General features: G+C 38.6%; 1 long non-coding RNA gene across 2 annotated transcripts; it reads right to left on the bottom strand.

The window, feature by feature from the left end:
* Window positions 1-445: 445 nt before the first annotated feature.
* LOC140684333 (uncharacterized) lies at window positions 446-13,824 on the bottom strand. 2 transcript variants are annotated; one of them, XR_012056489.1, is made up of 5 exons: window positions 13,336-13,820; window positions 9,991-10,079; window positions 6,024-6,136; window positions 2,221-2,377; window positions 446-549 (listed from the first exon to the last, which is right to left on the bottom strand). It is a non-coding gene; the product is annotated as an uncharacterized lncRNA (long non-coding RNA). The 2 variants fall into 2 exon arrangements; XR_012056488.1 differs by lacking the exon at window positions 446-549 and having other exon boundaries at window positions 1,797-2,377; window positions 13,336-13,824.
* Window positions 13,825-14,730: the final 906 nt, after the last annotated feature.

A 14,730-nucleotide genomic window follows, 5' to 3' on the forward strand; every position in this document is an offset into this window, starting at 1 on the left:
GCTATTTCTACAGAAATGCGTTTACCAGCTCTCCAAGTCCAAGAAGTGCCTCAACACATCTGGGAGCCCAAAAAACAAGTCTTGTTTTCTTCAAACATTAGCTCAGAAGCCCTTGCACCATGAGCCCTTGTGGCACTGCTCTCTGCCAGTTCTCTCCTCAGCTGAGCTTGGCCATCCTGACCCCCAGAGCTGTGCAGGTGCCTTTGTGTCTGTAGCAACAAAATCCTGGCTAAAGGCTTCTGGGGAATTAAAGGGGGCATCAGACCTTGCTGCAGGATGTCCAGCAAGCCTCACCAAGGCAGATAGTGGCAACAGGAAGAAAGGAAAACATTTAGCTTTGCTAGTGCAATACAGCATTCAGATTATTGTGGGCCTTTCCTTATGATTCTTCTAAAGGGATTCAGTGAGGCAAGTTGAATTTAGATCTGCTGAAAGAATGGCAAAAGGACATGCTAAGGGATCTCTTAAGCACAATTCAAAAAAATTGACTTACCTTTGAATGTAGCAAACTCTATTCATGAAATGCATGAACCAATCCTGATAGAAAGCCTGACAAAAATTCAAAAGAAAAAGAAAAAGAAAAGAAAAAGAAAAAGAAAAAGGAAAAGGAAAAAGAAAAAGAAAAAGAAAAATAAAAAGAAAAAGAAAAAGAAAAAGAAAAAGAAAAAGAAAAAGAAAAAGAAAAAGAAAAAGAAAAAGAAAAAGAAAAAGAAAAAGAAAAAGAAAAAGAAAAAGAAAAAGAGAAAAAGAAAAAAGGCATGTTTTATCTAGTCCCAGTTTTTATCAGTCTATGAACATTACATATTCTAGAATTTACCCATCAGAATGTAAGGCAGTGAAATTGCTACACTACAGCAATATCTAATTCTAATTAATTTTTCCATTGCGAATATGGAATCATGCAGATCACATTTCTGTTCATTTCTAAATTCTGCACAATATTAAGAAATGAATATAATCTAGAAATGGAAGACAATGTTCTGTTCAACAGTCATTTAAAAATTTAGCTGTGTGTGTTCAGACTGATAAAACCAATTGAAATTGTCAGCACTATTTTTTGCACAGCATTATCAATATAAACAAGCTGTCTGCTCATGTAAATTGTTCTGTAGTGAGACTAACAAAGAACATCAGTCTTTTAGCCTAAGAAAGCCTGTCCATTATAGCATTTCAACTGACACATTTTGCTGTGTCTAATTGCTACATTACAGTTTTCTTTAGGATAAAAATAAGTAATTCAAATATGATCAAATGACTTCACTGCTTTAACTGCAGCAGGCCCATATCTTACATGGGTATAGGTGAAGTTCTTCTATAAACAACCTGCAATCTATTTTCACTGACTCCTGTCTTAACAGAAACATTGGACTCAGTCAGAGGCTTGCTATTTGCTACTGCTTGCAAAGGCTTTATTATGAGCTAAGCAAATCACCCACAAAATTTGTATTACATTTTGTAAAAACAGACCTTATGATTCTGAATACATGAGATCAACTAACTTCTGTATTTCCCTTATATATTCAGACAATCCTTGCTCATTAGAGGCAAGAAAGACACTTCTTTTATGATTTTTTTTTGTAATGTCTGTTTTGAATTACAAAGATTTTATGCCTACAGATGTTAGTTTGGTATAGCAAAAAAAAAGGTTTACTGCTCTCTGAATTTCCCTAGTGACTCCTTAAAAGATAGGTAAAGTGATTTATGAGTCCCAGGGCCTTCAGTATAGCAAACAATTTTAAACAGAATTCTATTTTCTTAGCAGCTCAGCTCTTCTTCCAAGCACCTGGTGTTTTTAATTTATTTTTTTTAATCCCTCTACTCTTTGATTTCTTACCTTGTGCAAATACCCAGACTCTTTTGATCTTTATCAATATTTGTTACTTGAAAAGACTTTGAGTAAATATACCTCAAAGTCTTCTGCAATAACAGCTGATGGAAACAAAATAAATTACTTATTTCTTTCACCATTTGGTAAATCTAAGCACCCATTAATTCCTTTGAAAGTCTTATGCTTCTGTGTTTTTTAAATAAGTTTTGTGACCACACCAGCTGCTCTTAGCCAAACTCATTTCTATCCTCTGTGCAACCTTCTCTAATAATTTCTGCTTACTATTTACTGACTAGATTTTGTTTCAGGTAGGTCCTATCTTTTGAAGTACATTTTGACTGGACTTTCCTAAAATCAAACTCAAACTTTGACCTTGTTAGAATTTTCCTTACCTTCCTATTTCTTTTATAGTTCAAAGATATGTAGGACTTAATTCTTAAAGTTGTTGTCCCTATTGCCTCACTTCTGATTGTAGGGTACTCTTGATGAAACCTTAATTTTTCCATCTTCCAATCACAATCTTCAGGTAATTTTGGTGAAAAGTACATTCTAAATGTGAAAAAACAAAATAAACAAACATAAAACTTAACAATATTTTGTCCTATTTCAGAAGTTTTGTTTAGCTTTGATTTTATTTAGCTTAGATTTGTTTAGCTTATAGACATATGATGTTGAGACCTCTGATACGACAAGAATTAGAGCATTTTTAGTGCAGCACAATGGGACAGAATAACTGCAAACAGCTTTGGACATTTACATGCTAAAATTTTCAATAAATTCTTGCCACTGTAGCAATTTTTAAATATATCAGTATGAGAACAGCCTACTGTGTCAAATCATGCTGTATTTTTTTTATAATATATTATCTGTTCTGTGATTAAACAGCTCATGGGATGTGTTTTAATGTGTGTTCAAGTGCCCAGTTAAGAATGTTTTCTGCAGTGAGGCTGATTTAAGTTAGATGAGAACCATCCATACCTTATTGCTCAACTTTATAGTAGTCCTCTGGTTTGTTCAGTGCTTCACAGCATTAATTCTTTCTAAGTGGGGAAGAGCTGTCCCAGAAACCTGATGCACCATGAACAAATTACTTAGGGATCTACAAAGTTCTGCTTCTGAAGGGACTGATTATCTGATCAGCGCAGGAAATTGTCCCAAGTGCTCACAAAAAGCTCAGCAGGGCTGCTGTGTGCGGCGTGGGGCTGGCACGGAGGGCTCTGTGCTGGCTCCTGGCTGGGCTGTGCAGGGCAAAGCCCGGGCAGCCTCCCACAGCCGAGCTGGGCTGTTGGTGGGAGAGTACCCCCAGGTATCCCTGCTCAGATAAACCCCATGACTCACTCCAGGGAGATGGAAATGCCTCCTTCAAACCTGCATGGTAAGAGACTTCCATTGTAGCACATCCATTTTAACAGGAAAGGACCACGGGAAAAGAATATCTGTTAAATCAAGTGGTGAAGAAATGGTTTATATTAAAATAAAGCAGCACCAAAAAACCCCATCGAAACAAAAACAACAAAGCAAATTTGGCATAGAAATGAGGATAATGTCTCTCATACCACTTGACTATTTCCTCTATGCTATAATACAATCCACAGAAAATGCTATCACATCAGATAATCAGAACCAGAATGCATTCCACAACTGGAAATTAAAAATCCAAACATCAGGTGTTTTTTTCCTGTACTGCAGGCATCAATTGCCTATTCCACGCACATCCCAGAAACAAAATAATAGCACAATAACAAGATTTAATGAGGAAAAAACAAACAAACAGGCAAGCCAACTCAAAACACAAAACAAAATTAAATACAAGCAGGAAAGAAAACCTAAACACAAAACCACTAAAAAACCCCAGATAGTTTCTGAGCACAGAAAGGCAGATTTTGCCTGGAGGCTTTATTCTGACTGTCCCCTTGAAGGACAGATTGTACTTTTTGTAGCCTGCTGGAAGGGCAACTCTGACAAGTCCAGGAGCAATCTTATGACTGACACTTCAATGGCAAGAGCGACTTGGCCATGACTTTGACTTATCCTCTGGACACCATCAGCAGAGTTCACTTTCCAAGGGACTTCATTTCCCATTCCTCATGCATCTCCCACTTAATGTTGCAAGTTTTTCATGACAACAAAGATTGTAAAATAAGATTGTATTTTCATAACCATTTAAGTATCGTGACATTGCACACATTTTTCCCCTTTATTTAGCATACCTACAACATGTTAGTTTATCCTGATGTGTTTTCCTCACTTCAGTGTTAAGATTTCACTGAAAAACTGCCAGAATTGATATCTCAAGTCTCCACTGTGAAAAGTGATGCAGCCCAAAAGATTGATTATTACTTGTTCACCTTGAAGTTTTTGCAGCTGAAGGTTTTGGCAGCATAGATCCCCAAGGTTCAAATGATAGCTTACATTAAATGAAAAATGTAATAATTTCTGAAGCAGGTCTTGAAACTTGAGGCCAAGTCAGCTGAAGAGTTCTACATACCTTAGCTGGTCTTACTGGTTACTAGAGTGTCATTTTGAGATTTCTCCCCTCCTTACAATTTGAAAATTGTAATCACTTGGCTGGGGATATTTGAAGGCAAGTATTTTTCATGCAAAATAGGTTTCACCTTCTCTGCCTGCTTCTGATTTCGATCCTCAGTTCATCTCAGGGAAGGTATTTATCCATCCCACTTATCATCATAGAAAAAACTGGCTAGGAGAAGACATGAAAACCTTTAAATAATTTCAGGTGTGTATTCATCAGCTGGAAATCTGCACAGCATTTTTGAGGAAATTTGAAATTATCACAGTAGCTGCATTAATAAACTCTGTCTGCAAAACTGCTTATCGGTGCTTTTTATCTTACCCCTTCTAAAATATGCAGTTGGAGAAGTAATTGAAGACTTGTCTATTCCCAGCTGAGTTTCCTAACTGCTAAAATACTTGTATTTGGTCTCTTGTCCAATTAGTCTCTATTTAGGGCTTAAGGTCTAAAATGGGAGTATGGCAAACAGTATTCTACAACTCAGAGAGTGCAGCCTTGCCCTCAGAACCATGGGTTTGCCTCCCCATCTGCAGAAGGGGAATCTGAGCTGTTCTCCTCCACCTTCAGGTAAGTGCTCACTCTGGCATTGAATGTTGGACATTGCTGGGGGTGGGTGTGGGGGGAAGGAAGAAAAAAAGAATATAATATCTTAGTCTTTCATAGTTAATTCATTCTAGTGGAGCACTGAATCTCCCAGATGAAATCTGTTCTTCATGGAACACAAGCTGCACATTTGGGATCATCAGTAGAGCTTTCCCTTGGGTGGTATCCCACAGATACTTGGAGAGTTCCTGGGTTAGACATCTTCCAGGAGAGATTTAAAAGTTTCAAGTTTTGGGGAATTTGGAGCTTTGGTGTTCTTTTTTGCTGGTTGGTTGTGATTTTTAAGATGGAAACATTCATGATAGAATTCAGAAGCTTAGCTTTATTATGGAACTCTTTTTAAGCCACTTGGAAGCCTAAGTCTTACCTATTGATAGATTTATACTTGAAATTCATTAAAAATCAGTACAACTTAATAACTAGCTTGATTTCTACCCCTATTAGGCTATTCAGCAGTATGGTTTTTTCCTGTAAACTATATTATTTATAACCATGTTACCTCTCCAGGGTGGAAACCACTCTAATAATAAGATTTGAGACAGTATGTTTTTGGAGTAACAGATTTTAGTGTCTGTTCCATAGGTTTTGTTTAATTTAATTGGCTTAGTGCAATCTGGCAGGCTCTCAGAGGATGGCATCATGGTTTCTGTAAGTGGAATTTAAAGAAACTGAGGGAGATTTCTGAAATGAAACTGTAAAAAATACCTTGTTCTAATGAGAACTGAAGTAATTCTTCTGATTGTAGGATTTTCATTTACAAAATGCCATTTCATGTGAACCTTGCAGTGTCTGTATCACCAGTTCCTTAGTCTTAGAAATAAGTTAGCTTGTCTATGAGGTACTGATATAAGTTATAAATGATTTTTCTTCCTTGCTATGAAATCAGAGGCAAAATCCTTATCTACTGTCTATGCTTCCAAGAAAGAACAGCTTCTAAATGCTTAATTTTCCAAATGCGAGTTTATCCATACTCCTTCTTCCTTCCCCTTGACTAAAAAATTACCTCATCATGTTAAAATTTATAAGATTTATTTTTATTCTAGAATGATATTTACTTACCTTCTTTTTTCTCTCCTGTCTTCTTTAAGTTATATTACTGCATACACTACAAATGCCTTCAATTCTTCAAAGATAATTTGACCCTGTAAAAGTACATGAGCTTCCCTGGATAGCTGCAAAGATGAGATGTGAGATTGAAATATTATTGCTAATGAAAGTCATCTAAGAGTGCACAATGTAAATCTAAAGTGATATTTTCCTAGTCTTGTTGGAGAGACCAGTAGCTTTGAGATAATCATAACCAAAGCATTTCCCTTCTGTCGCATCTGTAACAAATAGTGTGTAATGTAATATTTTAGCCTTGAGACAGCATTAGAACTCTCTCCTGGAATGCTACATTATCTACTATGAACTAATCCCTATATCACATCACAGTTGCAGTGACTGATGAGTCTTTTTCTTTATAGACTATGAGAACAACATGATTTATACCCCATCTGTTCACCACTGCATGAGGAATTCACAGAAGGCACTCGCCACCCCCCTTGCTGCTTGCTTTATCCTAAGTCACCAAGGATACAGTCATGTTAGTTATGTAGAGATGAATCACAAACTTGAAATAGATATTGAAACAAAAATATACTGCATTTCTTCTCCCAGATTCATTTTTCAACAAAATGTTGCTTTGAAAAATTATTCCTGCTCAACAAATGTCACTCACTTACGGAAAAGATTCAGCACTGTTTGCAAATTCATGGACTATTTATATACAAGATCCAGTAAAATAATCAAAGGGTCCTCTGGTTATGGAATCCTTTTAAGGATTCCTGTGAAATATTGTTGAATGTCTATAACACAGCCTTGAAGCTTTCCTCTCTTGTGCAGTTTAGAAACACAGAAAAGTTTTTTTCAGTGGCTTCCTTTGTAGTTTGCTGAGAATCATTGAAAGGAAGGACATGAGGATTTGGTTTCTGTTATTCAAAATAGCACCATAATTTACTGATTGGAGCAAATTGAGCAATATTTTCAGCAAATTCCCAAAAGATAATCTTACTTATCTTCTCCACACACATTTCAAATGAGTGTACCCAGTGCAACGCTGGTTTCAGCAGGGTCCTTCTTGATTAGGGCCACTAACAGTAAGCTCAAAGTCAGACCCTTTATTTCATATACCACCCAGAAAATTTCTAAGTGTGTGACTGAGAGGAAAAGTAGCCTCCCAAATTATCACTCTTTGGCAAGCTCAAAACCTAGGGGAATTTTAAAATTCTCCTTTTTTGTACTGCCATGATACCTGTCAATGTTTCTAATTGCAGAATAGTGACTCAGCTTTCCCCTTTTGAATCAACATATTAGAAGAGTGAATCTGTTTCTCACATCATGCTAGTACTTTTCCTCCTTTGGTATGGAAACCTGCATCCCTGAAGGCAATGAGGGGAAAATTCTCTGCATAAGGATATGGGAACTGCTGCTTGGCTCACAAATAGATGCCTATTGTCCTTCAATCGCTTCATATTTTTAAAACAACCTACCCCAAGAGCAGTGGGCCTTAAAAGAAATTTGCTGATGTTGTGTTTCCTGTCGCCACTGACACTGCTTTCCCACTTTCTTATGAGTGATACCCTGTCTCACTAGGGCAAGAAATAAAAATAAAAGGTTTCCTCTTTCTGAAGTTTCACATCAAAAGAAATGGCACCTTAGTGGACATTATATCTCTGATCATACTATTTTCTTGCTTTTAAAATTTTATTTTAAAAATATATTCAGTGCATCTTCTGGTTTGCCATTACCTTTTTGTTTTGGGCTTTTTTTTTGGCGGGGTGGATGGGGGGTGCTATTTGCAAGGGAGTTTTTGTTACCTTCTTAACATGATGCTTGCTTTCAATTTTGATTCCTATCTGTGAGGTTTCATTCTACAGTTTGGTAGTCACCATTCAGGAAACCTCAGAATCTTAATGAGTTGGATCTCTTATCTTAAATCTTATAGTGATCATTGTAGATGTTGAGAGCCACTTTGAGGCATTTGGGGTTTTTTTGTTTATTTGCTTTTCCTTAAATCTACAGTATCCACAGAAAAACCTTTAATTTTTAGGCCCCTTCCAGCTGGAATCCTCTATTCTAATATCTCAAAAAGAGTAAGAAAACTGTATGCTTTGGGATATTTTGTTTATTGGTTCGGCGTTGTTTTTTGGTTTCATCTTCATTCTTTTAATTTCCATCACCTCTCCTATGAAGATTGTTCAGCCTGGAGAAGGCTCCAGAGAGACTTTACAGCATTTTCCACTCCCTAAAGAGGACCTACAAGAAAGCAGGAAAGGGAGTTTTTACAAGGGCAGATAGGGGATGAGAGGTAATGGCTCCAAACTGAGGAGCTATCTAACTCTAGGTTTAGATTAGATTAGATATTAGGAAAAAATTCCTTCCAGTGAGGATGGTGAGGCACTGGCACAGGTTACTCAAAATTTTGGATGCCAAGTCTCTGGAAGTTCAGGGCCAAGCTGGACGGAGCTTTGAGCAACCTGATACAGTGGAAGGTCACTGATCATGGCAGGAAGGTTGGAAATAAATGTTCTTTAAGGTCCCTTTCAAACGCAAACAATTCTGTGATTCTATGATTAAATGTTTCTGGCATCAAAGAAAATAAATAGTAAATTGTCATTTCAGAATCAGCAAGACTGTCATTTCCACCCTCAATGAAAAATCTCAGGCTTTTTGCTTATTCTCAAGTGCAACTGAAGTGAAATGGGAGACAAGCTTCTTCAGAGAGATATTTACTGTAAGGAACCAGGCTATGCAGAAACACCTTGGTAAATTTTCATGAAACGGGAAAAACAGTGCTGGGCAACAAAGCCACGTGCTGCAGCTTGGAAATAGCTAAAAATAAGTTTGTCTGCAACACAACAAAGTATCAGCAAGACAGATGGCCAAAAAGAGGAAAATCAGACCTGTTTCCTCTGGGGCTGGATTTCTGAAAATAAACAGTCTTGTCCCAACTTTGTAACAGAAAATAGAATTCAATAGCATGGAGGAAACTGGAGAACCACACAATAGCAATGCAGTATTTAAAAGTGCAGCAATATGAGGGAGGGGAGCAATAATGAGAGTTGTTTTTCAGGTCTGTGCCGAAAGCAGTCTGAGAGGAAGTTTGGTCTGCCGGAGGCGCAGAGGCAGTCTGGGTGCAGGGAGGCCTTGGCCTTGCTGCCTGTCCTGTTTACTCCTCCTAGCTGAACCAGACACTGAATCCCCCTGTTTATACATTGCTTCCCAAGCCATGCCTCTGTCTGGGAGGAAAAAGTGGTCAAGATTTTCATCATATTGTAAGCAAGAAGAGAGCTGGCAAAGAGTTTTTCAAAGCCGACGTAGTGATGTAATGAATAGCTCCAAGAGGACACTCTGTGGTGATGGCGGAGGTCACAGCCATCAAAGAACAGGGAACACCTCTCACTTTCATTTTAAATACTTATTTTTAGCTTATTTTTAAAGAATTCTATAATTTTGTTAAAAGGCTTTGATTTGTTTTGTCACCAAATTTCCCAGAAAGTCTCTACTTAAGCTCCTCATCCTTATACAGTGAAACTGTGACCGTGTGAAATGAGGGTCTCTCCAAATGAAAAGAACATTTTCTTAGCATAGATGAAATGGCTCTTCTGGGAAAGTCTTCAGCCCAAGGAATTTGGAGTGTGCCTAATTATATGGATGGAATTGCACAAAAGACTACTTAGGTCCCCACATATTTTGAGACGTTTCTAGGCCTTTCCATGTAAAAACAAGCTCATCTATGAAAGCTGAGATTAAAATATTTTCTTAGGAACAGAGTTTAGACACATATGGGTCACTAATACTCTGAGCCCAGAGATAAAAATCTGGCTACAAAATTCTAGTGCATACTGAGGCTTCTTCATTTTTACCAATGCAAATTCTGATGCTAATAAAAGCCATTTAGCTTTGTTGACCAATTATTTAGGTCCTTAATAAATTGCTTATCAAAAGAAGAGATTTGGCCAGAGTACCAGTTATCCTTACATACCTTACAGCTGGGGACAAAATCTGCAGATTAAATAGCTCCCAACGGGTCACACACCACAGCATAACCTGGTCTAATCCTCCATGCTGAACCTGGATGAGGAAGAAGCAAAGGAGCTGAACACAACAACTGCTATTATCCAAAAGGTGCCCTCTAGCAGGGAAATTCTTTGTTGGGCTGGAGCTCAGTGGAGGGGTAAGTGGGACAGGACTGCCCAGCCACACAGCCACCACCATACCTCACAGCCAGGAGCGGATGTACTGGCTACACTGAGAAAAGGGATGGTCATCCCTTCTGGTGTGTGAGCTAAAGTAATCAGTGGCATCTGCTGCCAGAGAGAGTGACAAACACCTTTCTCCTGTTACAAAATCTCCTTCCCCAGAGGAAGAGCCCTGGGGCCATGCCAGAGCTTGGGGAAAGCAGGAGTGGGGTCAGTTGTTTCCTCTGCTCCCTGTATCCTGCAACTTAACCAAGTACCCCTGTTTCCTGGCAGCACAGAGAGGTCTGGACTGCATCATGATTAAAAAAACTTGACTATTTAATTTAGTGATAAATAGGGTATTTATGATACTTAAAAATTGAGCTGGTGAAATATTAGAACTCATTTAAATCCTAAGAAACTCTGGGGGAAATAAGTTCTGTACACTTGCTTGTCGTTGGCTCCCCAGGTCCTGGGCAAGGCAAGGGGAAGCACATACCTGTCTCACAAATGTGCATCCCTTGGTTCTCAATGCAGTGAAACACCCTTCCTGCCAAAGGGTGTTTTCAGCACTGCTTGGAATTTATCCCATGCTTTTAATCTGACCATAAACAACAGCATTGCATTCGTCTCTCTCATCTCTGAATGTTGTTTATACTCACTTGGATGTAGTGAAGGCTGGCTAGTCCATCTGGATTTCTTCCCCTGCCACTTTTCCAGGGTAATTAATAAACTCTATCCTGTTTACTGATCCCAGTATAAACCCCCAGAAACAGGGAGTTGTGGTGATTCACAGTAGTTTGGTTTTTTTTAATTCAGTGAGGCTGAAAAAAAATGTTACCTGCACTGCCAGTACTTTCTAAAGAGGTATGAAATGACAGTGGCTCTCAAGAGGAGTCAGGACCCTGTCTCTCTTTATTCAGTGAGGCCAACACTGATGCCCCCATGTCATTGAACAGTATGTACGATACTGAAGAGAGTATGGATCACATCTGGGCATTTCCAACCATGTGTTCAAAGCTCTCAGCAATCCAACAGAAGTATTTTCGTCTAAATATTTGAAAGGTCTCTGCATCCAGTTAGCTAAGTAAAAACCTGGGCACTTGTCTCGGAGCACTTGCTAAAAGCATGGAAGGGCCTTTTCTAGTAAGAAGCTTGCATGAATACCTGGGTATGTATAAAAGCATGTGCCAGCAATTGCTGCAAAGACAAAAATGATGATATTTCTGAGTTTTATTTAGAACTTTGTAAATAGAAGCAGAAATCAGAGCTTGAACCACTGTGTTAGGCTAAAAATCTGTCACACATGAGAGTGGTTTTTGTGAAGCACACCTATCTCTACTTACTTGTATAGAGAAACTGTCCTGAGAAGTATTTTTCTTGGCTAGAGTCTATGAAAAATTAAATCTAGTTTTCTAAGCAGGAGGAGGCAGGACAGTGGGCTGGTTACTCTCTTAATTTCCTGGGGGGAATTCCTAGGCAGAGCTCTTTGTCCAGTTTTATTGAGAATGGCCAGACTACTGGGTATTTTTACACGTCAGAAACTAATCCTAGCACAGTTTATACATACTAAAGGACTGTCAAACAGTACTACAAGCTAATTCATCCCAGCAGTTTCTCTAAAAGAGGCTGCCATGATCCATCCAGACCCTCCAGTCACATTTATGCTGCACATTGCAGGGATGATCTCAGGCACAAGCCACATAATTCCAGAAACACCCTTTGGAAATTTATCTATAATATCCTTCAATCTAGTATAGCAACACAACATTTATTAAATCCGATTATTATTGTCAAAGAAACCTGAAGGATCATGGTAGAGTTATGTTCTTTCCCCCCCACTGTCCATTGGAGAGGACCAGATGGAAGCCACATTGCTTCCTGAAGAGATGGGATGGAAAGTGAGCCCCTTCCTGGGCTAATCTCCACTACAGCACCAACATCCAGCGTGAGCAACCTGCCTTGTGGTGTCAGTCATCTCTGCTCACACAGCTTTACACTGCTGCTTCTATCGCAATTAAGGCAAAAGGAGAAGCCTCAGATTATTTGGTGGCCCATTTGGACACAATCTAGTCAGGAGTCTGCTCTGGGGTCATCAACATGGGGCTTGATCACAAGTCCCCTCTTTAGAGCCAATTATGTGCTAACCCTTCTGCAAACAACAGGGGAGCAAAACCACCTCGGATCCAGACAAACACAGACACCGCTCCTTGTTCTCACTTGAAATAGAAAATTTAAACACAGATGTTTAGATAGACACTCCTCTAGCAGCTTCTTGCTTGCTGCTCACTTTCACATAAGCCTTTTATAATTTAAAATACATTTGAGGCTTCTAATTACTAAGGAATGCTTTCTCTTACAGCAATCCTGAAGCTCTGTTCCCCTGAATGTCCTCAGTAACCCTGTGTGGGCTGTGGTTCTTATCCCTCCTGTTCTCCACCTCTGCTACAGGCTTTTCTTCCCAGTCTGAATATGCACACTGCAGAAATGGGCTTATGCTTTTCAAAATGCACCATAATGTAGTACAGGACAACTGACCTGAGCAGGGATCTCAGACTTAGACCTTGATAACCATGACTGCAGGGTGCTTTCCAGCCCAGGCAGACACCTCTCAGCACAAAATGTCCACATTGTGGGAAAATAAGTAATAAAGAATAAAGTTTGGATGGAAATTTTTAGATTTGTCCACAAAGACAATAAAACATTTAGCACATTGGTGTTTTTTAAGTGTCTGGTCTAAATATTGATTGCTGGAATTATAAGTAAAAAGAAAAAACAACTCCGAAACAATTCTTAGAAATAGTTTGAAGTAAAAAAAAAAAGTTACATGAGTTGGGTTAGTTATTTTCCACCAATGCCTATAGCAGATACATTCATGGGGACAGATTTATTTAGAGGTGTTTTATAAGGTCGTAGAGATACAGAGATCAGTTTAAGAAATCCTAAAACCGCTTAAGTTCAGATGAATTTTCCACACATTGACTGTTCTTATTTTATTCTTTAAGTTCAAACCATCAGCCAGTGCTGTGGACAGAATAAAGGCCTAGACTGACTTTTGATTTGAAGTTACACACCGCTTTCCTGCTCCTGTGTTCACAGATGCAGAGCAGCTTACATGGGAGGATATCAACGTATTTTGAAAAACTCACGTGTGCAGGAGTTGGCCAAGAATCATCTCCAGTTTTCAGCACCAGGACAGAGGAGTTAGAAAGTTTCAATTGCAGAATATCAAATCTGCCCTTATGACCAGCCATATCTGAAATAAAACACAACTAAGCTGCAACTAATTCTTTATTTCATTCCAACATCCCTAGGGAAAAATATTCTGCTTGGATGGAAACCCTGAGTGTGGGAGCATGGATCAGTACAACAAACTGGGTAAGGGAGCAGGGAGAAGATAACACTTGGAAGGGGGAATGGTAAAAAACCAGAGAGTTTTCAGTATTTTGTAGATATTTTCTTCTCTCCTGGACAGGGCATGCTCTAGCTAGGTGCAAAGTGTTGCTGAAGTTGGGAGCACTATTTCCCTTGGTTTCTCATTTTGTCAGGGTAGGAGATAAGGTTGATGCAGAACATCTCAGCAAGCAGCACCACTGAGGCAATGCTCTGAGCTCTGAACAAGAAACATGAAGGGGCAGTTAGGGGCATTCATCCCTGCCATCAAGAGCTATGACTCTTCAAAGGAAGGTAGCATACATGTATATGACATGTATATAGGCTCTACTTGTATATTTAACACAAATAAAAGTACACCTCAGCCTACTGGGCAAACAAACACAAAGACAAAAGTAAGGCAAAATAATATCTATCTTTTATTAAAGCAGGAAAGTAAAATCAAAAATCCTAGTTTGGGGGGGAATACTTGGCAAAATGAAAGACATATTTCTATTCTGATTATCCTTACTAAGACAGGAACAGTTCTGTAGAAAGGTGATTTTCATGATCAGCAAAGGCAAGCAAAGAGATGCAGCTATAGTGGTAAAAGTGTTTTTTTCTATAAGAACTTAATTTATTCAGCCAAAGTGGTCTCAAGAAAAATAATCAGTCTCACATGCTCTTTTGCTCCAATGAAGCAATGTCACAGTAAGAGGGATTACTAGCACACATACACCAAGAAGCCTTTTTTTTCCTGTATCAGGCACACAGTTGTAGATATAACACACATTTCCTTCCTTTCCTAGCTGCAAAGCACTTACAGTTTGCTCTTAAACAGATTTTTCTTCAAAAAAAGAAATGAGTAAGTAACAGACAAAAGTTCATGAACTCAAATCAGTGGTGCAAATCTCTTAGTTAAAAATCATTTGAACTTTGCTGAACTTCCAGATCTGAAGTGTAACTTGATTTACACTGTATGATTTATAGTGCTGCTGAGTGCAGCTGTGACAGTGACACAGACCAGAGCCACACAAAGTGCTATCTGGCGGAGCAGAAACCGTTTTATAGGAAGTGTGATAAATAAAGCTTTGCTTTAAGTTTTTAGTTTGAAGATCATTTACTGTCTATTTGAGACATTTTCCCATTCAGATGATTAAATGCATATTGGT

This window comes from Taeniopygia guttata, chromosome 5 (assembly GCF_048771995.1).
Source record: "Taeniopygia guttata chromosome 5, bTaeGut7.mat, whole genome shotgun sequence".
In the NCBI taxonomy this organism is placed as follows: Eukaryota; Metazoa; Chordata; class Aves; order Passeriformes; family Estrildidae; genus Taeniopygia; species Taeniopygia guttata.